Source organism: Cydia splendana, chromosome Z, assembly GCF_910591565.1.
Source record: "Cydia splendana chromosome Z, ilCydSple1.2, whole genome shotgun sequence".
Taxonomy (NCBI): domain Eukaryota; kingdom Metazoa; phylum Arthropoda; class Insecta; order Lepidoptera; family Tortricidae; genus Cydia; species Cydia splendana.
The window spans coordinates 45,798,217-45,825,017 of record NC_085987.1 but is presented as its reverse complement, the minus strand read 5'-3'; the positions used below and the strand labels follow the sequence as shown (position 1 = coordinate 45,825,017).

At 38.5% G+C, this 26,801-nt stretch overlaps 1 protein-coding gene and 1 long non-coding RNA gene across 2 annotated transcripts in view; one reads left to right on the top strand and one right to left on the bottom strand.

The window, feature by feature from the left end:
• LOC134804073 (probable cytochrome P450 303a1) overlaps positions 1-26,801 on the top strand; it is a 372,282-nt gene that overhangs the window by 53,870 nt on the left and 291,611 nt on the right. The window lies entirely within an intron of this gene.
• Positions 1-26,801, bottom strand: part of LOC134804166 (uncharacterized) — a 105,947-nt gene that overhangs the window by 7,616 nt on the left and 71,530 nt on the right. Inside the window, exon 2 of the long non-coding RNA XR_010146087.1 lies at positions 4,771-4,815. This is a non-coding gene — a long non-coding RNA (uncharacterized LOC134804166). The remainder of the gene's footprint in view (positions 1-4,770; positions 4,816-26,801) is intronic.

Sequence of the window (26,801 nt, the reverse complement as noted above, 5' to 3'; positions counted from 1 at the left end):
AGTTGGCAGAGCGATGGGCTAGTGATTCAGAGTCACGAGTTCGAGTAAGTGAATTTTTCCACGTTTCATTTATTTATATAGGCTAGGCTAGGCTTTATGATATCGACAGGCTTTTCTACTTAATACAAAATTTATTTACTTATTAAATAGGTACCTACTACGTATAATCATCCACTTTGAATTTATTGAATTGTAATAAGCCTCCAACCATATTGAAAATGCTGTACAAGCAGAGACCCCGTTTAAATTATGCAAACAGTTGTATTAAATGTGTTAATTATTATTTATGAGACAGGTAATTATGAATTTATGAGTTACCTACCTATTTGCGGTTGTAATATTTTGTACAAATTGATAAGTTTTTTGTTTACTAAGGTCAATATTAGAGATGCACCGGATATTCGGTTACTATCCAGTATCCGGCCTATCCGGCGGTTATTTTAATAACCGGCCGGATACCGGATAGTGAGACCTACTATGTACATGTCATCATGGAACTTAAGTCATTGTCAATAAAGGTGACAGCAAGGTGTCATCTATTGGGCATTAGCATGTCGAGCACTAGTACGTTTACCTTAGTTATTTTTATTTTTTATGTTAGTGCAAGGAAATAATTTAATGGAATACAATAAAATGTGAATTTTATAGGTAGGTACTCGTTCAGTTTCCTATTAAAGTATGATTTCATCACATCAAAATAAATATTTCTGTAAGGATTACAAACAAACGCAGATTTTCTTTTAAACAAGCTGTGCAGTTTTATATTTTTATGAGGAGGCAAACGAGCAGACGGATCACCTGATTGTAAGCGGTTACCGTTGCCCATTGGACACCCGAAACACCAGAGGGGTTGTTTTACAATGAGCTCACGAACACGGACTTTGAAGGACACCAAGGACATCCTACATGTACATGTTTTGTGAACGTCACGAATAAAAATCTTTTATCTTTGCCTGCAGCGCAATGCGCTGCACTGAGGACCAAGGTTTCGGCGATGAGGCTGCCAGTGCACGTTCTAAAGTAAGGTGGTTTCTTCACTTGGAATAGCACGATGAAAGGGAATTCGTTCCCCGAGTCTATCTCTCCTTTGTACACCCGGAGGGGCCTATGTTTACTACGCCACGCGCCGCCTACAACAATGACGCCTAAAATAATTTTAAACAGCATTTGAGAAATAAGATGTGTTAACACTGTTCTGTTTTTTATTTGAAAATAAAAGCAATATGCTCAGCAGGATCCTATTAAGATCACACGAGTGTATGGCTAAACCCACTGTACCGCCCACTGTAAGCAACTCACGCTAAGCGGGGCCGGGCCCCGGTGTCCGACGCTTCGTTTTCTATAGAAAGCATCACGTGATCACCGGACACCCGTCATAGAAAACAAAAGGTCAGATCCCTCGGCCCGGACCGTCCTAGCGTAAGTAATACTTAAAAATAGCAATACGAGTATACAAAAGACCTCGACCGCTACCGCAACCAGCCCATCCGAGTTTTAACCGGATTATAACCGGACTTTTATCCGGTTTTCCGGAAAATTCCAGTGCGTAATTACCATTTGCGGGAGGGAAATAATTCTCTCTGAAAATACGGGTAATAATATTGCGGTGAAAATTGGTGACTTTGTTTTACTTGGGTTCTGTTGGTTATTTTATTTGCGTGTGTGTTTGTGTTATAATTACACTTCAAATAATATCATTTTGTGGTTTGTTTGTTTGTTATAACATAACAGTTAGGATTTGCGGCTAAATGTTATTAAATAATGTTTGTGTTATTAATAATAATAACCATGGCAAAGTGTTCTAAGAAAAGAATACAAATGTAGTGCATTAATACATTATTGTCGAGGCTCGGAAGTAGCTACTTGCAGGCTGAGGATTCGTTTTAAACGGACGACCTTGGGAGTCCGTTTAATTGAATCCGAAGCCAGCAAGTAGCCTTCCAGCCGAGTCATAATAGTGCTTTTCTCAAAAATGGTGCAAGAAATATAAATATCATAGAAATATTTTACAAAAGCAACGTTCTTACGTATATATTTTCACAGAAAAAAGTAGAAACAATTGAAAAAATTAGCTTTGCCGCCTTTTTATTTTTTTAATAAAAAAATAGAAGTGTATTTTTCTGCCGAAAAACTGCTAACCTATTTGAGACAGCTAAATAGTCGCGGTACTAATCATCTGTTTGGCTGTTTAATGGGCCTGTGCCTTCATTTGATATGGCCATTTCAACTTTTAAAAAGTTTGGAACTCGACAAATAATGCAATTTGTACGCAACATTGCAGTCCCAAAATCGAGACTGCAATGTTTTTAACTTTTTAATTTTTGACTGACCATAAACTACGCGCTTCGCGACCTATTTTTAAACGGCAAAGTCGACTTTGCCGTCCATTTTTGAGAAAAATTATTTTCCATCGTATTTTCACGGAAACGTACGAACGTGTCTTGCTATTTCAGTCAGTCTCGGTACAAAAAGTACTAACATTGACTGAAGTAGCATGACAAATACGAACGTTTCCGAGAAAATACGATGGAAAACAATTATACACTACATCTGTATACTAAGTTTATGTGACGGATGAAACAATACTCCAATTGAAAGTATTGTTATGCCAACATAGGATAGATTTTATTTTAATTACCTATTAATTAAATAGTTATTACAGTAAGATATAGTAAGAAAGAAGCCCTGGTGGCCTAGCGGTAAGAGCGTGCCACTTTCAATCCGGAGGTTGCGGGTTCAAACCCCGGCTCGTACCAATGAGTTTTTCGGAACTTATTTAGGTACGAAATATCATTTGATATTTACCAGTTGCTTATCGGTGAACGAAAACATCGTGAGGAAACCGGACTAATCCCAATAAGGCCTAGTTTCCCCTCTAGGTTGGAAGGTCAGATGGCAGTCGCTTTCGTAAAAACTAGTGCCTACGTCAATTCTTGGGATTAGTTATCAAGCGGACCGCATGCTCCCATGAGCCGTGGCAAAATGCCGGGATAACGCGAGGAAGAAGAGTTATTATAGTAAGAAATGATGACGCAAAATACAAGCTATGCTGGGTCTAGGCAAACCTTATGTATAAAACCGTAATCTAGGTAATTATCTGTGACTCCATTTCAGCTTTAAGCAGAAGCATTATTAATTCAACACACTACGAAATGCTCTCAATTTAAGTGATAGCTGATAGGCAATTCAGATGCTAATTAAGAGCCCATCAACGTGCACACTAGCGCCACTGCTAAATAATCGTGATTAATTAAATTTACCGAAAGATATTTAAAAAAGGAGGCCGCTATACGCGCTGTATTTTGTATTTAAGTACCTACCTTTTGAATACATCAAACTAGTTTTTATGTTGCTGGATTCGTCAATCTATGCGTCCAAAGTTAAAACGGCCGTTTTTGTTTTGAGTTCCTAGATCGACGAATCCAGCAACATAAAAACTAGTCTGATGTATTCAAAAGGTACTTAAATACAAAATACAGTACGTAGCGGCTCCCTTTTTTAAATATTTTTCGTTAAATTTAAATAATCACGATCATTTAGCAGTGGCGCTAGTGTGCACGTATTGATGGGCTCTTCAAACTGTCAAATATGTCGTTTAAAACTGGCAGATTATAAATGCATCCGATGCCGTACGTTTTTGTTCAGATTAGTGCCACTTGCCCCATCCCACTAGCCCGGGGTTAAGGATGACTCACGTTAGATCGCGCCGTGTCCGAGCCGGAGCTTCCGGCGCATCGTTTTCTATGGAAAGCAACACGTAATCGCCTGTCATGTCATAGAAAAGTAATCGCCGGGAGCTCCAGCCCGGACACGGCCCGGTCTAACGTGAGTCATCTTTTAAGCGATTAAACCGTTAACCCAGTGTCAAATTGTACTGGTAACCATGGTGACTCCAGGTTTAACCGGTTAACCCCGGGTTAGTGAATGGTGCAGGCCGAGCACACGGAAACATGGTCGTCCTAACTTTAGTTGCCGCCATTCTGTGGAGCAAGAGCTGGGTGTACAGTAATGTCGTAAAAGTAAAGGATGACTCACGCTAGGCCGGGCCCGGCCGAGGCGTCCGACACGTCACTTTTGATAACGGCTGGTCGATGATCACGTGGTGCTCTCCATAGAAAACGAAGCGCCGGAACCTCCGGCCCGGTCTAGCGTGAGTCAACCTTAATGCGGCTGCAGTAGTCATCTGAACGTCACCTTTTTTTTTTGGGGCATCAACAGCAATACAAAATGTAGGTACATATACTTGGTCAAGCAGATCTTGTCAGTAGAAAAAGGCGGCAAATTTGAAAAATGTAGGTGCGAAGGGATATCGTCCCATAGAAAATTTGAATATCGCGCCTTTTTTTACTGACAAGATTTGCTTGACCAGCTATAATACATAGCACAGTGAGCAAAAAACGAAGCCAATAACAGATGTCCACAATAATACAGTTAATATGCAATAAGTGGAAACAATACAAAAATGTTAAGAAAAAAGAAGGGAGGAAAAATACATTTAGCCGAGAAAGGTTAAAATCTGATTTTAACCTTAGAATAGTAACTGGAGACGCCTTGGCTGTCATTTTCTGTACAAAACAGTCTGCCGATTTTTGCGAGGGAGGGGCATGTCAAATATGTGGCTATTTGTACGTGATTTGTACGTAACGTATAAATAGCCATGTCAGATAAACGTCACTCCATACAAAAGTTTGCACATTTGTGCAAGGTTTTGGCAGAGAGGTAAGCTCTTAAAGACTCCGGTTATTAAATGCTCTATGGTAACTGTCTTACCTCTGCTAACAAGGTTGAGTGACTTGACTTTTCTAGGCGTTATACCTGTAAACAAAATAAAGGACAATTAATAATATCCTTCAGTCAAAAGTTACGTTTATTAGGTATAGATAGTCTAACCTGGCCGTGTAGCCAAGATGCCATTCGCTTACGCTCCGTAGCGATCGAAACGCAACTGTCACTGTCGCACTAATATGGAAGAGTGATAGAGAGACATAAAGCTTTTCGTTGTCGAAGCGATAGCGATTGTAACCTTGGCTAGGCCGGCTGTTCAGTTTAAAAAACCGCAAACGATGTACAGGGTAGCCGTTTGGCACACGCATACTAGGTCAAAACAAAATTTTTGCTCCGGCAGTTCCTAAAAAAAATTCCCTTAGGACGGAGTGTTGAGTTTGTTTGCTTTGTATGAAAAAAAAATTGTTTTCATAAACCTATCGTGTGTAGGTATATATGAAAGGGCTTTTAAGGCGATTCTAAAAATATACCACATCATTACATTTCAACCATTTTTTTAAAAATTAAACAAAAAATAATTTTCAAAACATTAATTTTGGGATCCTCCAGATACGATATGGCTGAATTTTTTTTCTACAATATACCACAAATGATACGTGATATCCTCATAATCAAAAATATCTATCGCTATCGCATCTGAAAATACGAATGTAGTTATAATCGTATTCATTAATGTTTTATTTAATAAAATTAATGTAAACTAATTGTTACACCAATTACTCGCTCATACTCAAAGGCACGTAGATATCGATTCCTCACGGATCCCATCATCAGAAATGGATTTGAGAAAAATTGAATTATTCTACTTTCAATCAAAAAATAAACTTTGAAAATCGGTTGAGAAATGACGGAGGTCTATGGGTAACAAACATGTAAAAAAATAAAACGTGTACCTAATTGAATTGAGAACCTCCGCCTATTCGAATTTTGAAATCGGTAAAAAAATACCGAATTGCAAGACTCATTCGAAATTTAAAAGTCGGTTTAAATTATGACACAATTTCCGACCACGACATTCATTTTCACTCCCATTTCCCGGAAGTCAGAAAATACGTTACGTATTAAGAAAATACGTTTCCCGGTGCTCAGTTTGCTGCACAGATTACTACACGCTAAACGGAGCACGTAACAACTTCTACAGTCGCAGGTAAAACGGATGGGTTTATTCACGTGATAAAATGGTTGTCACTTTCTAACAACACGCAATGAGAGAGAGAGATGCTGTCACGTAGACAAATACGACCATCATATCCGTACATGCCTAGCCAGGCTGACAATCTTAGAGAATATAACCAAACGGAGTGGTCATTAACAGGCGTTCCCCTCTGTCGAAAATAGGCGGCCAGTGGTCAACCACATGTATGGACTGACGTTTATCTGACATGGCTATTTTGACATTACGTATACATTTGATGTGCCCCTCCCCCGCAAAAAACGGCAGACTATTTTGTACCGAAAAATATAGACATGTCGTCTCCGTTTGGTTATATCCTCTAAGCTGACAATCGTAGGTTGACAATAGAAAAGTAAATAAGTTTTTGGCATAAAATGTAATTTTTGGTACAAGCTTTTCTCGCTGACTGTACTTTTCTTACCACAAGCAACTAATACTAATCGAGACAATTCTAAAAACCCCAAACTCAATAATTAGGTGGCGTTGTTTCATCACAGTGTTCCTATGGCTACCTCCATCTTCAGATCAGCTCGATGGTACCAAAATAATGCATTATCACCCGACTTACATATGTATGCAAATTTTCAGCCCAATCGGAAATCGGGAACTGGGTCAAATTTAGCTTATACATATTATAACATAACAAGTAAAATAAAAGCTTGAAAAATAAATGTATTGGGATGACAGATGCTACGAAAATTTACTATTTTCATACATTATTTAAGTTTCTTGGATTGCCGCACAAGTGAAAATTGCGCATGAATTTCCGTGAACGCGCCATGATGCGGCGTCTGTGTGAGGTGATCTGTCGCTGGAAACTCATTTTAACTTTACTCACTTATTTTAGTTTCTCTCTAAAATAATATTTTACGAGAGACAAATTAACTACTTGATTCATGGTTAATGATACATGTACAAATAATTAAGTATTTTGAAAAGCCAGTGGCTATGAAAATATCCACGATATATGTGTGTCAAAATACTTTTAAAACATGTTTTTTAAGCTAAATAATATCAGTAATCAGTATAAATACTTATACATATACAAAGAAAACATATTCCTAACTCAGGAACAAATATTTGTGATTAATACTCAGACAAATGCCCTTACCCGGATTCGAACCCAGGACCTCCAATTTCGTACACAGGGTCACTACCGACTAGGCTAGGAGCCCGTTAATTAATTTAAAATAATGTGAATATTATTAATAGTGTAGTAACACTAGTAACACGTAAAAATTGCAACATAAATATTTTTATACATATATAAATTACCTAAGTACTTGTGGCTTAACTCGATCACAGAACGAGAAAAACAATAAAATAAATTAATTAAAAATTAAAAAACACGACTGCGAAAAAAGCGAACTGAAAAGACAAAAATAATTTATAGTTGTGTTAGTTACCCAGTCACATGATTGATATTTTTCATTGACTGTACCTGTGTATTTTATTTCAATTGCAGTCGGGGACCTTGATGTATTGACATTTTCCCATTTAAAAGGTCCCCGACTGCAATCGAAATAAAATACACAGGTACAGTCAATGAAAAATATCAAACATGTGACTGGGTAACTAACACAACTATAAATTATTTTTGTCTTTTCAGTTCGCTTTTTTCGCAGTCGTGTTTTTTAATTTTTAATTAATTTATTTTATTTTATACTTTTTAGATTTTTTAAACCAACCATATGTTTTATGATTTGCACCTGGCTTTGGACCGCGTGCAGCGCGTCACATACGTCGGGCTACGCCCGACTCCTTTAGTATGAGGGCGCCTCCAGCGCCCAGATTTGGTAAGCGTACAACGTGTCACGTACGTCGACTCTTTTAGTATGAGGGCGCCGAAGGCGCCTGGCTTTGGAACGCGTGCAGCGCGCCACGTACGTCGGGGTACACCCAACGCTTTAAGTATGAGGGCGCCGAAGGCACCCGGGTTTGGTAAGCGTTCAGCGCGCCACGTACGTCGCGCTACGCCCGACGCTTTTTAGTATGAGGGCGCCAAAGGCGCCCAGCTTTGGTAAGCGTACAACGTGTCACGTACGTAGGGCTACGCCCGACACTTTTAGTATGAGAAGGTCGAAGGCGCCTGGCTTTGGACCGCGCGCAGCGCGCCACGTACGTCGGGCTATGCCCGACGCTTTGAGTATGAGAACGCCGAAGGCGCCTGGTTTTGGTAAGCGTGCAGCGTGTCTCGTACGTCGGGCTGCGCCCGACTCTTTTAGTATGAGAAGGTCGAAGGCGCCTGGCTTTCGAACGCGTACAGCGCGCCACGTACGTCGCTTTAAGTGTGAGGGCGCCGAAGGCGCCCGGGTTCGGTAAGCGTACAACGCGCCACGTACGTCGCGCTACGCCCGACGCTTTAGTATGAGGGCGCCAAAGGCGCCCAGCTTTAGTAAGCGTACAACGTGTCACGTACGTAGGGCTACGCCCGACACTTTTAGTATGAGAAGGTCGAAGGCGCCTGGCTTTGGACCGCGCGCAGCGCGCCACGTACGTCGGGCTATGCCCGACGCTTTGAGTATGAGGGCGCCAAAGGCGCCCAGCTTTAGTAAGCGTACAACGTGTCACGTACGTAGGGCTACGTCCGACACTTTTAGTATGAGAAGGTCGAAGGCGCCTGGCTTTGGACCGCGCGCAGCGCGCCACGTACGTCGGGCTATGCCCGACGCTTTGAGTATGAGAACGCTGAAGGCGCCCGGCTTTGGCAAGCGTACAGCGTGTCACGTCCGTCGGGCTACGCCCGACACTTTTAGTATGAGAAGGTCGAAGGCGCCTGGCTTTGGACCGCGCGCAGCGCGCCACGTACGTCGGGCTACCTACGCCCGACTCTATTAGTATGCGGGCGCCCGGTTTTGGAACGCGTACAGCGCGCCACGTACGTCGGGCTACGCCCGACGCTTTGAGTATGAGGACGCAGAAAGGCGCCCGGCTTTGGTAAGCGTACAGCGTGTCACGTACGTCGGGCTACGCCCGACGCTTTTAGTATGAGGACACCGAAGGCGCCCGGTTTTGGAACGCGTACAGCGCGCCACGTACGTCGGGCGTCCTAGGAAAGAATCTACAATTTTTTTTAGAAGAAATCATTTATCCAGAAAATACCAAGCTGACTTTGCATAGCATTCGCTAAGACAAAGTGTGAAAATATCATCATCATAAATGTTAAAATTAAATAAAAACATACGGTTATTATGATACTTTCACAATTTGTTCTACCAAAGTTGGTGCAGAGTTAGCTTAGAGAGACTGCATCATATCGATAAATAAATAGAAGCTATATTTTAAACTTTTCGATTCCATTAGCGCAATTTAGAAGGTGTATTAAAAACTATGAGTAGTATACTGTACCTAATATAATAAAATTATATTTTTTTATGATCAGCGGTCAAACCCCTTCTTTTTAATGTCCCATTCAATAATAATATTTGGTTTTATGAGATAAGCTTTTCTTAACATATTTTGTCAATTCTTACTTTCTCAAACTTAAACTTAAACCCACATGTTGCGTATATATTATTAATCGGCTTTCACAGCCCTTCATTTTGATACCCTACTCGATAGGTTTGCACGATATTTTTTTCTAAAGGTTGCGTAATATGGCGTATTAAGTCCGCCATATTATTTTTATAATTACGTCACATAGCCTATGTCACCCGGGATGACGTAAGGATTCTAATGAGGTAACATACGTCTAAATCGGTCAAGGCTATCAGAAGTTAAGGTGGAATAAAGAAACTCACATACATACAAACATGAACGCTGAAAACAATACACTCTTTTTTTTTGGGCAGTCGTGTAATAAAATACAGATGTACCTAGGTAGTGCGTTATTATTTTCCATCGTATTTTCACGGAAACGTACGAACGTGTCTCGCTATTTCAGTCAGTCTCGGTACAAAAAGTACTGAGGTTGACTGAAGTAGCATGACAAATACGAACGTTTCCGAGAAAATACGATGGAAAACAATTATGCACTACATCTGTATTCAAAAGCCCAAAAGAAATAATCACTCGCAACAAACTCCGAATGAGATAAAAAAGTAATTACAAAAACGATTAAACACAAAAGAGAATATTAAACAAGTATCAAAAGTTTACAAGCAAAATATAGGTAGGTACAGTCACCTGCAATAATATGTTACTCTGTGAAGGCCGCAAAAATATCTGACACGAACTTATTCGTAGAACCATAAGAGCGTGTCATATATTTTTGCGGCCTTCGAAGAGTAACATATTATTGCAGGTGACTGTACCTACCTGAGTTTCACGAGTATTTTGTGTATGTCGGTGTTTTCAAAAAAAATTGTATGTAAAATTTGTTTTTTTGAAAAACTATCAACTTTTGGGTTGTTTAGACTCAGAATCACGATTAATTATTGAATGAGACAAAGAAAAAAGTGTCCCCAGTTTTTATACAAATTTTGAGTGTCTGTTTTGTAACGGTCCATACAAAATGTATGTGAAAATGCGTTACAAAACTGATATTTTTTTGGACAAATTTATGTTCTTTTTAAATCGATAGTCCTCGTGATCCTGAGTGCTGCCGGCATACAATCGAGGTTACGCTCATGATTAAAGGATGACTCGCGTTAGACCGAGCCGTGTCCGGGCCGGAGCTTCCAGTGCATACTTTTCTATGACATGACAGGCGATCACGTGATGGTTTCCATAGAAAACGATACGCCGGAAGCTCCGGCCCGGACACGGACCGGTCTAACTTGAGTCACCCCTAATACTATATTCTAGAATAACATGAAATATGATAAGGGGCGTTACTTATCTATGAAAAGGGTCCTTAATATTGTCGATGGCGCTTACGCCGCGCAGCGTCGCGAGGCATTGTATTTATAACGGAGCATCGTTAATAATGGCGTAAGCGCCATCGGCAATAAGGTCCCTTTTCATAGATAACGTCACATATAAATATTCAAGTAACATAATATGTTTGGTAGTAAGCTAAACTCATCTCTCATAAAGGAGTTTGAGATTAATTTGGAAAACTTAAAAATAAGAAGTTGATCAACTACGCTTTATAATATAACACTAGCGGCCCGCCCCGGCTTCGCACGGGTTAACAAATTATACACCTTAACCTTCCTCAAGAATCACGCTATTGACAGGTGAAAACCGCATGAAAATCCGTTCAGTAGTTTTTGGGTTTATCGCGAACAAACATACAAACACACAAACAGACAGACGCGGCGGGGGACGTTGTTTTATAAGGTGTAGTGGTTCGCTTATTATGCCATGTTTGTCACTTTCCTTCGATGTCATTATATCCGTATTGTACTGTTTCACTAAAACAAAATCTAATTTAAATATTGTAACTAACTAATTTAGAATAACCATAACTGCGACAGCAACAAAACCTTTTATAATAATGAAATACATAGCTGTCTCGTGTATGTCAGCTGTCGCTTCCTCAAGTCGGAACAGCTTCGAGATATATTTGGGCCCGATTCGGATTTTGAAATAAATATCTATTAGATATCTTTTAGACATCACCAAGATACGATAACGATATGTTTAAGATCTAACCTGTCAAATTTGACATTTGCGCGATTCTGGAGATACTCTTGAACGATTTCCACAGGATATGACTTAGAGATCCAATTCACATCTAATAGATATCTAACTCTATCTAACGTAAAAGTGACATTGGTTGCCCGAATTGCGCTGCAAAAGAGAACTAGTTGATATCTAAACTATAACGTATCTAGAATGGATCTAGTACGTGTCGTCTCTTGTGAATATCTTGAAGTTCGGATACGGCAGTTTGTGTGCTCAATTTAGACCCTACGTAAGTTTCAGTGCAAACTTGAGCGTGTTTCTAGCACAGTTAAGTCTCTAAAATATGGCGCAGTAAAGTTTATTGCACTAGGAAATAAACTTGAACTTTGCATGAACTTTCAGAAATTTGCCTTCATCATAACAAATTATGCTTTTTGCTGACACATTTAATTTAATGTTTGTACTTAAAATTAGGCAGAGAGAATCATACTGTCTTCATCTTACGCTAGCACTAGCACCCAATAGAAAGGGATGAGTACCTATAGTATGTTCGTATGTATGTATGTATTTAAACACTTTATTGTACATAAGACAGATTAAATTACAATGAAACAAAATATATATAATAAATATATATATATATGTATACACCGTGTTTTTTTTGATTTCCGTTAATTTCAAGGGTGCATTCCTGAGCTTAAATCAAGTAACTTTCTCAAAGACACCGATGTTCTAATTAAGTCCATTTCGGAGATAATCCATAATTTATTTTTTTCCTATAAGGCCTCTACAAGCGTGTACACTTGCCTTAGGGCCGGCTTACATATTGATTAGTGTTTAGAATGAGTTCATACATTTGCTACTAAACTTAAGTACAATCTCGGTCGATTGATGTACGAAATGACATTGATATGTCACAGATTTCAATTGTTTGGTTGAGTTAAATGTAATGCCCGTGTTACAACAACGCTATATGCTACATTTAATTACTTTTGAAACAAAAAAAAAACAAAAAAAAAACAAAATTTTTTTTTTTTGAAAATTAACTATGCCATTTAGTTCTTATAAACGTACTTAACTATACCCCGAAGTTAACGGAATTCAATAAAAACACGGTGTATATAGTTTTCTTCGTTGTTACGGACGGACTAGTTGTGTTTTCCAGATTATAATTGTTTGTATGTTCGCAAAAATACTTTCCCTCTTTTTTTTTCTTTCAATAGTGATCGGAAAGCCGTGACTTGCGAATCTTGTGATACAGGGGGTGGAATGTCTCCAACTCGGATGCGAAAAACTCTAATGTAATTTGAAAGAATAATTTATTCCGTCAGGGAAGGGTGGGGGATAAAATACGAGAGTTGGGCGGGAAACAAGTGTTATTCATGTAGGGGACGCGGTCCGTAAAGGATGACTCACGTTAGACCGGGCCGTGTCCGGGCCGGAGCTTCCGACGCTTACTTTTCTATGACATGTGATGCTTTCCATAAAAAGCGATGCGTCGGAAGTTCCGGCCCGGACACGGCCTAATATCCATACGAAATTAGGCAGTAGTTTTATTTACATCATTTATTTTCCTCAAAAGTGTGATGAAAGCCATATGAATCACGAACTAATAATGTTAATTAAGCCCTAAGTCGATAAAAAATAATACATTGTAATGTGTAACATTTCAGGGAATAAAATCGTTCATTAGATACATATCCTCGCTCTAGTCGGCAATTTTCGATTGGTTCTTAACAAACAAATGTTACGCATCTTCGCTTATCTCTGGTGGAAAGGCAGCCTTAGGCAGCGAATGCAATCACACCGCTCCCTTTGCCAGCTGAATGCCTCTTAGGTACATGACAGTTCGGTTATTGGGCTCAATCAAACTGTCAACTTCAAGCGTCTGCGCTCAACTCAATGTCTGCTGGATGGGGCCAGGGGTAGATCAACCGTTTATAGGGCACACTCGTACCTCTTGGCAAATGATGGGCCCTATGACAGTTACACCAACTTTCTTTAGGTTGGGTTTAATTTCAAAAAATCCAAATAAATGAATGTGCTAAACTTCCTTTATTTGGATTACTTACTTCCAAAAAATGACAATAAACATTTTATGTGACAGGTACTAGTTACATAATATGTAAAAATTAACTGTCATATTAAAAGGGGCCCGCTACGTACTGTATTGTGTATTTAAGTACCTTTTGAATACATCAAACTAGTTTTTATGTTGCTGGATTCATCAGCCTATGCGTCCAAAGTTAAAATGGCCGTTATTGTTTTGAGTTCATAGAACGATGAATCCAGCAACATAAAAACTAGTTTGATGTATTCAAAAGGTACTTAAAAAAATACACAAAACAGTACGTAGCAGCCCCCTTTTTTTTAATACCCGTCGTTAAATTTAAATAATCACGATTATTTAGCAGTGGCGCTAGTGTACACGTTGATGGGCTCTTAAGGATGACTCACGTTAGACCGGGCCGTAGCTTCCAGCGCTTCGTTTTCTATGGAAATATTACGTGATCACCGGTCATCAATCATAGAAAAGTAAGCGTCGGAAGCTCCGGCCCGGTCTAACGTGAGTCATGCGCGCTAGGCGGACGCCCTTAGACCGCACCCGATGAGCACTACGCTTATAAATCTCCTCGAAAGCTTCGTCGCCATTTATATCATATTTTACGGCTCTCCCCTTCATTTGTATCGGCATGCTCCGGATTTCTGCCGATTACATTCGTTTTGAGGAGATATATTTGCATAATTCTCTTCGCAATGTTGTATTTAATCCTCGTTACTGCTTTTAGAGTACATTGGATATTTTACAAATAAATAAAAACCGGGCAAGTGCTAGTCGGACTCGGAAGGGTTCCGTACCATTACGAAAAAAACAACAAAAAATCACGTTTCTTGTATGCGAGCCCCACTTTAAAAAAATCTGTTTTTAGTATTTGTTGTTAATAGCGGCAACAGAAATACATCATCTGTGAAAATTCAACTATCACGGTTCATGAGATATTGCCTGGTGACAGACAGACAGTCAGACAGACAGACGAACAGCGGAGTCTTAGTAATAGGGTCCCGTCCCTTTGGGTACGGAACCCTAAAAAATCAATATAAATATTTTTCTGTCACTACATATAAAACAAAGTCACCCGCCGCGTCTGTCTGTTTGTATGTTCGCGATAAACTCAAACACTGCTGCACGGATTTACACGCGGTTTTCACCTATCAATAGAGTGATTCTTGAGAAAGGATTAAATGTATAACTTGTTAAGATTTTGTATAACCCGTGCGAAGCCGGGGCGGGTCGCTAGTTATATCATCATCATCATCATCTCAGCCATAAGACGTCCACTGCTGAACATAGGCCTCCCCCTTTGGGGGGTGTATGCCATAATCGCCACGCTTGGCAGGTGGGTTGGCGATCGCAGTCGAGTACACCGAATTTGAGGGACGCTGCTGCCCGTCCACCGGTGGTCTTGGACGTAGTTTAAGGACATACCCGGGATCAGTTATATGATCAGAATAAAACATCATTTATGACACAATTAAATGCCCTCACTGAGTTTTGAACCTAGGACTTCCAGCTTATATTCTCACTGCCAATTAAGCTAAAGGGGCCCACTGATTAACAGTCCGCCGGACGGTAGCGGCCTGGCAGTTGTTCGGAACTGTCAAAATTTTGTTCTAACTGACAGGCCGATACCGTCCGGCGGACTGTTAAGGTGAGAGTCCATTTCCAACGACAGCTGCACTACTGTTCATTTTACTATGGAAATTGACATTAACACCGACGCGTTCAGTACCCAGTAGTGCAGCTGCGGTCAGAAATGGAATGTTACACTTAATCAGTGGGCCCCTTAAGAGGCAGTCAGGTCACAATATTAAACAAGATACCGTAAAAAGTGCCTACTTTGCCCCACTGGGTAATTATGCTCCAAAAGTTTTTATATATGAAAACTCTTATAGGCTGTATCGTTAGGTATTTAAATAAAAGTATTTAAACAAAATCTACCCTCAAATGGCTCCATAAGCCAGTTGAGGGTAGATGAAAAGATTACATGATCAAATAATGTAGGTTAAAGTCAGGTCGTTCAGTGACAGATCCGGGCGGTTTTGTATTTGGTCGATTAACCAATAAATGTTATAACTACCCGAAATTATACAAATTATTTGTTTACTTTTATTTAAATACCTTAAGATACAGATTATTATATACAGGTAATATTACATTCTCATTTAAGTGTTACAGCATGATAAATCGACTCTAAATCGACATTTTATATTATATAAGCATAGTAATCATTAAAAAATAAACTTCGAATTTTGGAGCAAAGTTGGCACATTTTACGTTAGGTATACGCCATTATTTTTCGCACTAAGCATTCATGAAAGTACCGCTAATTAGTTTAGCTTTAGTTTCCACCTATCCTCTTACTCGTAAATCGGCACGTAGTAATTAAATGCAACAAAACAACATCGCAACACTTATCTGTCCCCCTCACAATCACACAAGAGTGTAATGTGAGAGAGAGAACGTTGTGCTTTAAAACGTTTTAAATTACAGTCACGACTTACGCTGAACGGACCTGAATAGTACTAAACGAACTTACCTTAATTCCTTTCTCTTCATTACCGGTAGGGGTGGGAAAAAATTGTTATCGATAAAATTTAATTTAAAAAATAGAGAAGAATCAATACGAGTGTTGTGGCTTTCTCAAAATATAATTTATAAATCTAAAAGCTTAATTTAGACGACCGGTCTGGCCTAGTGGGTAGTGACCCTGCGTATGAAGCCGATGGTCCCGGGTTCGAATCCTGGTAAGGGCATTTATTTGTATGATGATACAGATATTTGTTCCTGAGTCATGGTTGTTTTCTATGTATTTAAGTATTTATATATTATATATATCGTTGTCTGAGTACCCACAACACAAGCCTTCTTGAGCTTACCGTGGGGCTTAGTCAATTTGTGTAAAAATGTCCTATAATATTTATTTATTATTTATTTATACATATTTATTAATGTACGTAGAGGCATGTGACATGCGTTAAATTAAAGGTAACGTCTTACGAAATTCCAATACTGGCGACCTCGCCTTCGCAGTATAAATATTATCAATTCCAATGTAATGACAATATTTCCACCAAAATTGCAACTATATGTGGTGACTCTACAGCCCACGCTTTTTTTTGGCTTCATTAGGGGTTGTCCAGAAATCATGTGATCGTTTAGAGAGGGGGTGGGGGTATGAAAAATATCATGAATGATCACGATGGGGGAGGGGGGTCAGAGAAGATATCACGTGTAATTTTTTTTCAAAGCGGGAAAGCCAAAAACAACAATATTACTCAAACATAGAAAAAAAAAACATAGCCACAACCGAATACAGAACCTCCTCCTTCTATGAAATGGAAGTCGGTTAAAAATTTAATCAGGTCAAATAATCCGCTCTATTTTATATGCGTATTACCCAATAAAAAAACATTTATCGCACCAACTTTAAAACATGAATAATAAAAGCTCGCATCGGCGCCATGGCCTTGAAGCAACCTAGCGTTTATGGGTACCCGCATCATAATTATCACCAAGGGGGAGGAGGTGTCAAAAATAGGCCAAATATGATCACATGATTTCTGGACGACCCCTAATGGCTGTCTGTATAGCCTGTGAAACAGACTCGTATAAATATTTTTTATTCACGGTACATAAATACCCATCAAAGGGCAATATTGATTGCGCCATCTACTCGTATTCGTATTCAAATATTGCTGGCAAGTACTACGTATACATTCCCTGCCTCTCTAGTGATAATGAATTTAATGTTTACTCCTTCGAATATCAAAATTCAGTGTAATTTTATTGTTATTGTTTTAACGATCATAGACCAAGACCAGTGTGCAACGATTTTGATAGCACACGCAGTGCAAGTGTTATTTTAAACGTTAAACATCTATGAAATTATGACGTATAAATAACACTTGTCTTGATCTAACTCTACCTAGGTATAAGTAAATTCATATAGAATATCTGGGAGACAGAGTTTTGCTCGGAAAACAAATAAAAACTCAAAAATGCGCGTTTTCCCAGAGATAAGACCTAGCTAGATCGATTTTTCGACTCTGAAAACCCCTATATAGCAAATTTCATCGAAATCGTTAGAGCCGTTTCTGAGATCCCCGAAATATATACAGGGTGGTCCAAACCTTGACGTCCAAAAATTTTTTTTAGATTCCTCACGTCGTGGGCTATCAGAATCCCATGTATGTTAGCCGATTTTTCGTAGTTTTCGAGTTATGATTTTTTAAACTTTTAACTTTTGTTATGAAATTCCGGGGTTCCCATACAGGGTGGCTAAAAAGTAACTGCATTCCCGTAGCCAGGGAGGTTTTGAGATTATACTGAGCATCTTTTACTATGGGACCAACCCCGAAATCCCGAGATTAGCTTAAAATAACTTATATTGTAAATTAATATTATGAAAGAAATACATCTAAATCTATCGATATCCTCACCCCACTAGAGATCGTACGAGTAGGTAATACATTCGCCCCACTCACATTTACTCAGGACACGGCGAGCAGAAACAAAAGAATTTTCGATTTTTCGACGGGTTTTCGATTCCGGATCGATAATTGTCGGAACATTGCTGCCTGCATTAATCAGTAGAAGTTTTAGTTTAATTTTATTCACTAAACCTTCATTTACAGAAATTTCAAATAGTTAAGATATACATTACTATATGTAATAACAATTCAAAAGAAATGTCAAAACTCAAAATACACTTAAATTAAACATCAAACAGTGCAAATAAAAATTAAAATATCTAAATGTCACAACAGCAAAAAATCGATAAAAATAAAAACAAATAAAATCATTTTTCGAACTACCTGTACTAAATTCTTCGAATATCGATATACCCCACCCCACTAGAAGGCGCAGTACTTTAACCGCCTTTATCCCGGACACGGTGTGGACTGTGGAGAAAATAAAAGAATAATGAAATAGATTCGGAATCTATTGTCGGAACATGCCTGCATCACTAATGGTATTAGGGACCCTCTTTGGGCTCTTACTTAGACAATCTCTTTAGAATTTAGTATTTAGGGCGTCCGCTAGGTGGCGCGGTTGTACGGAGCGGATTAACGAAAAATAGTATGAACAACGTTAATGGGGTTGGCAACTGTCAAAGGTTTGCCTAGATGGCGCCATCATAGCTTGCCCCTTTTTCTATGAGATTTGGCTTAAAGGGCTGGCATCCAGGGTATTAAAAAAAATTGACACAATTCTAGGGATTGACAGGGCAAGCGTATGATGGCGCCATCTGCTAAAAACTTCCACCGGCCAACCCCATTGGCGCCGACGCGACGGATTATGGACGGACATCAAATTATGTAAAAATATTTTCTGTAATTTTAACATCCACGGAGGAAAATTAGGACTGCGTTTGTGTGGAGAACCGGTCATCCACTTTCCTCTTAAGCGGCATCCTGATACGACTGTCAATACTCAAAGGCGCATTTTTAGGGTTCCGTACCCAAAGGGTAAAAACGGGACCCTATTACTAAGACTCCGCTGTCCGTCCGTCCGTCTGTCACCAGGCTGTATCTCATGAACCGTGATAGCTAGGCAGTTGAAATTTTCACAGATGATGTATTTCTGTTGCCGCTATAATAACAAATACTAAAAAGTACGGAACCCTCGGTGGGCGAGTCCGACTCGCACTTGTCCAGTATTTTATAGACTTCACACTTCCACAAGCAATAACAGGCTTACATTAAAACGTAAGTAAGCAATATTTCAAACACATTTCTCAAGTCACATCCGATTTGTTCACGTCGACATTGACTAATTTTGAACCTTACGTCAACGTGATAAGGTATATATCGGTCTGACAACGAGAATATTGGATTGAGTTGTATCGAAGTTTCAAAGGCAGGATGCAATTTGGACATGCTTCTGACATGAGACGACCACAGAGTAAAACAGTTAAGCCACTAGGAAGAAACTGCTTTTTCTTATTCATATAACTACTAGTTACTTTCTACTACTACTACTACTTACCTACTTACTTAGTAGTAGTTATATGAATAAGAAAAACCAGTCTTTTCAGTAGTTATATGAAAAATGAGTAGTCTCCCACTACTCTCTTCTCTACTCTTACTGGAAGAGATCACTCAAAGGGAATAAGTTTGCCTTTGTACTTCTTTGACCGAAGCGAAGCGAAGGTCTACGTTTTGACTCGGGCGTTTTGCTTTTGTATGTCCGGATGTTCTCCTCTACAGGTCGCAATTCTTAACCGATTCTCGTGAAATTTTGTAACCGAATTCTATGAACCGCTCAAAATTTTTTGCCGAGCCGGTTTTTGAAAATTTTTCAATATGGAAAAGTCGTGATAGCTCGCGCTTATACAAATAGTCGTATCGGTATCATAAGAGTGTATTCTTTTTGAGACATCTTTACAGATTAAATGTAAAAAAAATCAGACAATGTATTTCGCTGTTTTTGGAGGTATTAAGATATTTAGTTTTGTATGTCCAGATGTTCTCCTCTACAGGCCGCAATTCTTAACCGATTCTCGTGAAATTTTATAACCGAATTCTATGATTCGATAAAAAAATGTTGTCGAGCCGGTTTTTAAAAAAATTTCAAAATGGTAAAGTTGTGATAGCTCGCGCTTAAACAAATAGTCGCATCGGTATCATAATAGTGTATTCTTTTTAAGACATATTTACAGATTAAATGGTCAAAAATTCTAAGAAATTTTATTTCGCTGGTTTTGGAGGTATTAAGATATTTAGTTTTTACTTGAGAATGAGTAGCTAAATTTCGTCACCTCATGTAAGAACTATCATGTTGTATATTGCAAACATTCGCTTTTTTTGTTTGCACGGAAGGTCTGGGTTCGATCCCCAGTAATTATATGCTGGGATATAACTTTTTGTATTTTTTTACACTTAAATTTCATATCAATTGTTGTTTTTTATTTTATTTTTTTATTTAAAAAAAATGAAAAACTTTTTTATTTTTTATTTATCAAGCGCGGGCTAAGCGTATTGTAAGCAGGTTCGATAGATAAGGTTTTAATTGTCAAATTAGATTCTCTAAATTTTTCTAAACAACGGTGCCATACATTTACTCAGTTTTAAGCTCTTCTCGCGAGGTCTACAGCTCACAGAGCCACTAGTACTAATTTTATGTCATTTGTAATTATGTTTTTTTTTTTCCATAAAGAGTTTACTACTGTTGCTACTACTACATATATCAAATCATAATGTGACAATTAAACCAATTTCAATTTATCCTAGGTCTCAAGGGTTCTTTTTAGGTCTTAGGTAATACAAAATATATGAGTTGAGCATGCCGGTCAAAATCATAACCCTCCGTTTGCTTTGCCGTAGTCTGGTAAAAACACATAGAAACATTTATAAATACAAGTACACGTACCTCCGTCCGTCCAAAGTATCTACCATTCTCTAATAACTTAAACAAATGCCTCTATAAGTAGAACAACAAGACACTAACAAACACTTTTGAACGGGAATTGTTATCAACTAACAAAATTATTTAGAGTTTTTAGTTTGTAAGTATGTAGTAACAAAAATGTGGATTTGAAAAAGTATGTTTTTTTTTATACAAATGATGTGATATTGCTCTATAGTTAATTACCTATACATTTTGTAGATGTAAAAGGGCCCAAATGATACTCCTAATGATAAAATACTATTTGGTGGTATAAAGGCTCTCGTAATCGTAATTATATGAAATAATGAAGTGTTTCGCGTCTGAAAATGTAACGGGGGGGAGAATACGTATTTGTCGTGCGTTCCATTGTGAGGTCAAAATGAGACGTAAATTGATTTGTTATAATCACGGGTGCCATAGGCTATGGCTACATATTACTTAGCGACTTTGAAAAAGAGGTTTTTATACAAAAATCCGTAGTGGCTGGTCTGTAATTCTCTATGGCAGTGCAACGCACTTGAAAGTCTCAAGAAAGATGTGTTCCTGGCTTAGTCATGTTTCATACGATTTTCAAATGTAAATATACATTTGAAAAGTGATAACATTGACAGTATGTGCAAATGGATTTTAGGGCCGATACAGACAGACTGCAACCCGACTGCAATTTGACTTGCAATGTGTGTGTATATTCTTGTTCGGGCCAAATCTTGCAAGCTAAATTGGACCCACTTGCCATTGTTCAACTGAGCGGAAACTTCACATACATATACAGTAGAGTCCGGTTAGTACGACTTCGCATATAACAACCAACCGCTTATAGCGACGTAAGTATAGGCACTTGTTTGGTTTTAGTACTAGCTACTATGAAAATACAACCGTTTATTACGACTCCGCTTATAACGACCGACCGCTTTTAACGACGGAAATTGACACAAAATCCGTCCGTCAAGTCCGGTTACAACGACGAGCGACGTTATTTTTACAAATAAATTGTTGGTAAGAAGCTTACTCCGTCCCGCGCACCCAACGTCCCTCCCCCCTTTGCCTATACGCAGCAAGATGAAATAGTCATGTGAAGTTTCGGTTTGTAAGAATTGTCTCAATTGAGTAGGCATAAGTTGTTTGTTGAAACAAAAGTAACAGTTGACTCAAAATTGAAATGTTCGACAAAAAACTTATTTTTTTTTTTCATTGTCGATGTACGATTGTCGTCTTGATTAGATCCCTAAGAATTACGACTTTTTATTTTATATTCGAGTAATTTGCGGATGATGAGTGAGTACGCGTACCTAGCTACAAAAGTGGCTTGTTCTAAACACACAAGTCTCTGCATTTAAGAGCAGGCCTATTCGGATTTCGAAATAATCACAAGATCTTGAGACGATATATGTTAGAGATCAACTAGATCTATATTAGATATCGACTAGATGTGACTTGGATATCTAAGTAACTTGTCGAAATCGTTCAAAGAGGACCTCCAGAATCGCGGCACGTCAAATTTGACATATCTATCTTACAAATTTAATATCTTTAAATTATCCGTATCGTAACTTGTTGAAGTCTAGTAGAAATCTAATTCATTTTCCGAATCGAGCCGAAAGTGTTGTAATACTAACGTAAATAAATATTTTAGTTAAAATGTTTTTTTTCTTTGATTGTCGCTTAAAGTATTAATAAATAGAAAATGATGTAATTATTTTGATTAAAAAATATATTAAAATTGGCCGTTCGTTTAGTGCGACGTCCGGTTAGTAAGACGTAATATCAGCGGTCCCTTGGGCGTCGTTATAACCGGACTCTACAGTAGAGTCCGGTCACCCGTCACCCGACTAACATATATATATATATATATACAGTAGAGTCCGGTTAGTACGACTCCGCATATAACAACCACTTAACTAAACTTAACATACATAATTATGTAAGTTGGGTGACAATGCAATACATATTTTGGTAGGTGGACCTTCGAGCTGATCTGATGATGGACACAGGAGGTGGCCATAGGAACTGTGTGATAAAACAACGTCATCTTGATTAGATCCCCAAGAATTACGATTTTATATTTTACGGGATTCGAGTAATTTGCGGATGACGAGTGAGTACGCGTAGGTACCTTGAAAAGTGGCTTCTTCTAAACACACAAGTCTCTCCATTTAAGACAAGGTGTCGTAATACTAACGTAAATAAATATTTTAAAAGAAATGTTTTTTTTCTTTGATTATCGCATAAGTATTAATGAATACAAAATGATGTAATTATTTTGATTAAAAAAATATATTAAAATTGGCAGTTCGTTTTGTACGACGTCTGGTTAGTACGACGTAATAGCAGCTGATGATGGACACAGGAGGTGGCCATAGAAACTCTGTGAGATAAAACAACCTATTAAAATATATTTTTGCAAATTGGAATATTATTACAAACACATAGTCTCAAAACCGGGCAAGTGCGAGTCGGACTCGCGCACGAAGGGTTCCGTACCATAATGCAAAAAAAAAAGAAAAAAAAGAGCAAACAAAAACGGTCACCCATCCAAGTACTGACCACTCCCGACGTTGCTTAACTTTGGTCAAAAATCACGTTTGTTGTATGGGAGCCCCATTTAAATCTTTATTTTATTCTGTTTTTAGTATTTGTTGTTATAGCGGCAACAGAAATACATCATCTGTGAAAATTTCAACTGTCTAGCTATCACGGTTCGTGAGATACAGCCTGGTGACAGACGGACGGACGGACGGACGGACGGACGGACAGTGAAGTCTTAGTAATAGGGTCCCGTTTTACCCTTTGGGTACGGAACCCTAAAAAGTAGGTACTCGTATTAATATTGCATAGAAACCATTTATTTAAAGCCAAAGCAAAGCAATTATACTGGTACCGTAAAACGGGGTGAGTAGGTTTCGCGGGGAGAGGTGGGTTATGAATGGGGAGAGAAGGTTTGAGAGAGGGGTGAGAAGGGATTTTAAGGCTACTGCTACAAAAATAATGTATTCGAATTTAAAATGGAGCTATAGTAATACGCATAATAAAAAAAATCGATCCAACAATCTTCCAAAATCACCTTTGTATGAAAACCCCTCTCACCCCAAATACGAGGCACTACGGGGTGAGGTGGGTTTTCCTCTTTATCGTCAAAGTTATGAAATGGAACTACCCAAAATAAAATAAAAACTAAAATACAAACGTCCGGAACACTTATTATATACACCATTCAGTTTTCATATGTAAAAATAAAATGTTATCTAGGTTTGAATTTCAGTTTTGACCCTACTCACCCCATTTTACGGTACTCGAGTCGTGATAACAATAAATGCGTCACATCATTCAATTTTCCATTTGAATCTCTCCTACAAACAGTTTTCCCGAAATGATTAATATTATATTATATGTCCTACCCTTCTCAAGTTGACTGACGGAAGCCGAAAACCCGATTCTAAATTTCAGATTTGTCACACGAAAATCAGTGGAAAACGGCGAAATGCTAATTTTAGAAATACGAGCGATAAAATTGGGAATGTAGTGGTATTGACAACTCGTTTTCAATTCTATTAGTAGAATTTAAATGCTTAGTAGTGGAGATATTATTGAACGAAATACACGAAATCGAGCGGTCGAATTTCAAAAATCGGCCCCCTGGACTATTATTTTCGCAGTCGACATCTAGCATCGAGTAGCAGAATTATCAGTACCGCTACTTGATACTAGAATGCTCTAGTGTCGCGACTCACGAAAATTACATTGAACAACAATTAACAACTAATATTAAAAGCAGAAGGAGTTGAAAATAGATTTCCGGTTAATCTGGTTATAATACGAGTGAAAATTGTTCAGCTTTAGACTGTACTGGCGATTCCGCTACTCGATTGTAGATGTCGACTGCGAAAATAATAGACGTTTGGGTACCAAAACTGATGTATGGAGTGAGCACTCTATGTATATTTTTCTCTATGTCTATACAGACGGATTGCAACCCGACTTTGTATGGGAACTGCACGCCGATGTATACCCACTCCCCATACAAGTTGCAGCATACGTAATGATATGATAGTAAGTATTTTTTAAGTAAAAAATCCACTATATCCTCTATTATATAATTTACCTAATTTTGAATCCTTGATCACGGAACCAATTGTAGAAATTTATTGATGGCGCCACTTCTTACGTAACTTTTAAATTTTTGACGTATAAAGGATGACTCACGTTAGACCGGACCGTGTCCGGGCCGGAGCTTCCGGGGCATCGTTTTCTATGGAAAGCATCACGTGATCGCCTGTCATGTCACAGAAAAGTAAGCGCCGGAAGCTCACGGACACGGCCCGGTCTAACGTGAGTCATCCTTAATGCTTAAACATGGTAACAATTTAGTATGGAAATCATTTAGTTCAATTTTGTTTAATTTCTACTATTTTATGTCGCACTATAAATTGGCTCATAGTTTGGACGCTTATAATCTTCGAGCAACACGGAAGGGAGGCGGCATTCGCACTATTTCCCCTCTGCCGAGGTACAAGATTAGCGCGTCAATCTAATCTAGCGCGGGTAATAAAACTAGTTGCACTTGGATTTTTCACTAGACCGAGTCTAGACGCGCGCGTGAACACTGCTGCACAAAAATGCCTGTTTGCTCGGTTTTTTGTTGTAAAAAGAGGTCGGGGACATCAAATTTACAAAAAGAAAGTGTTACATTTCACATGTAATATTTTTTTTACATATCATACGTTTAATTACATTCAAACACAATTATTATATTTTAGTCTCATGTAATTGTTGGATTTATCGATTTTGCTCGCTCAGTACAAATTGCGGATCGGTCGAGCGACAAATCCGACTTCTCATCTCTCAGAATACAATAACATACTTCAACGAAAACGTGTTAGTGTGCGTGTTGTGACACTTGTCACTCGTTCGTACACAAAAAGAGATCGAGGTTTGCAAGATTTGTCTTTGACGTGTGTCATTTTCTATGTATTTGTGTCGTCATTACAGATTGGATTTTGTATGTAAGTGTGTGAGAAGTGCGACTGTGTGCACCTTTCCCCCCGCGAAAAATGGCAGAAAGATTTGTACGGTGAGATATCGCTTGGGCCCCTCCCTTCCGATGTGTCGGAAGCCGGTGTTGCTCGAAGCTTATAATATGCTAATCTATTCCACACTAAATACACTGCTTAACCATTCATACGAAATTGTCAAAAATTTGCTAATATGGGGCATTCTCTATGAAAAGGGACCTTATTGTCGATGGCGCTTACGCCGCACAGCGTCGCGCGGCATTATATTTATATCGGAGCTTCCTTAATAATGGCGTAAGCGCCATCGACAATAAGGTCCCTTTTCATAGATAACGTCACATATATTAATAACCTTGAAATGTGGTACGGTAGGTATTATTTGTGTTTGTATTTTCTGTTTATTCGATACATTCATTGTTTTTTTTTCTGTCATTTTTGTATTTGAATATTCTGTGTGTATTGTGGCAAACAAATAAACAGATTATCTATCTATCTATCTATACGAAAGGTTAAACCATAACTCCTTTATCTTCCCCGTACTGGGGTAAAATAGTGCTCGGAGCTCCCGTATATATCATAGTTTAAATCGGGGTAGCGGTAAATAAGAGTAATTTTCCTGGAAATATTTTGCCGGGAACATCCCGTTACGGTAGCAAAGAGAATGTGAAATAGAGGAATAAGTATTATCAGTAAATTATGTAGTCAGTACATCTTTACTGCCATCTTTCGACTCAAATGATTTAGAACGCTTTGACTTTGATCCTTAATTTTTTCACTGATATGTGATAAATTTGTAAAATTAATGTCAAAAAGTATCGCCATCTACTCGAGAGTTAAGGCCAAAGGTTGCCAAAGGTATGGCGCCATCGCT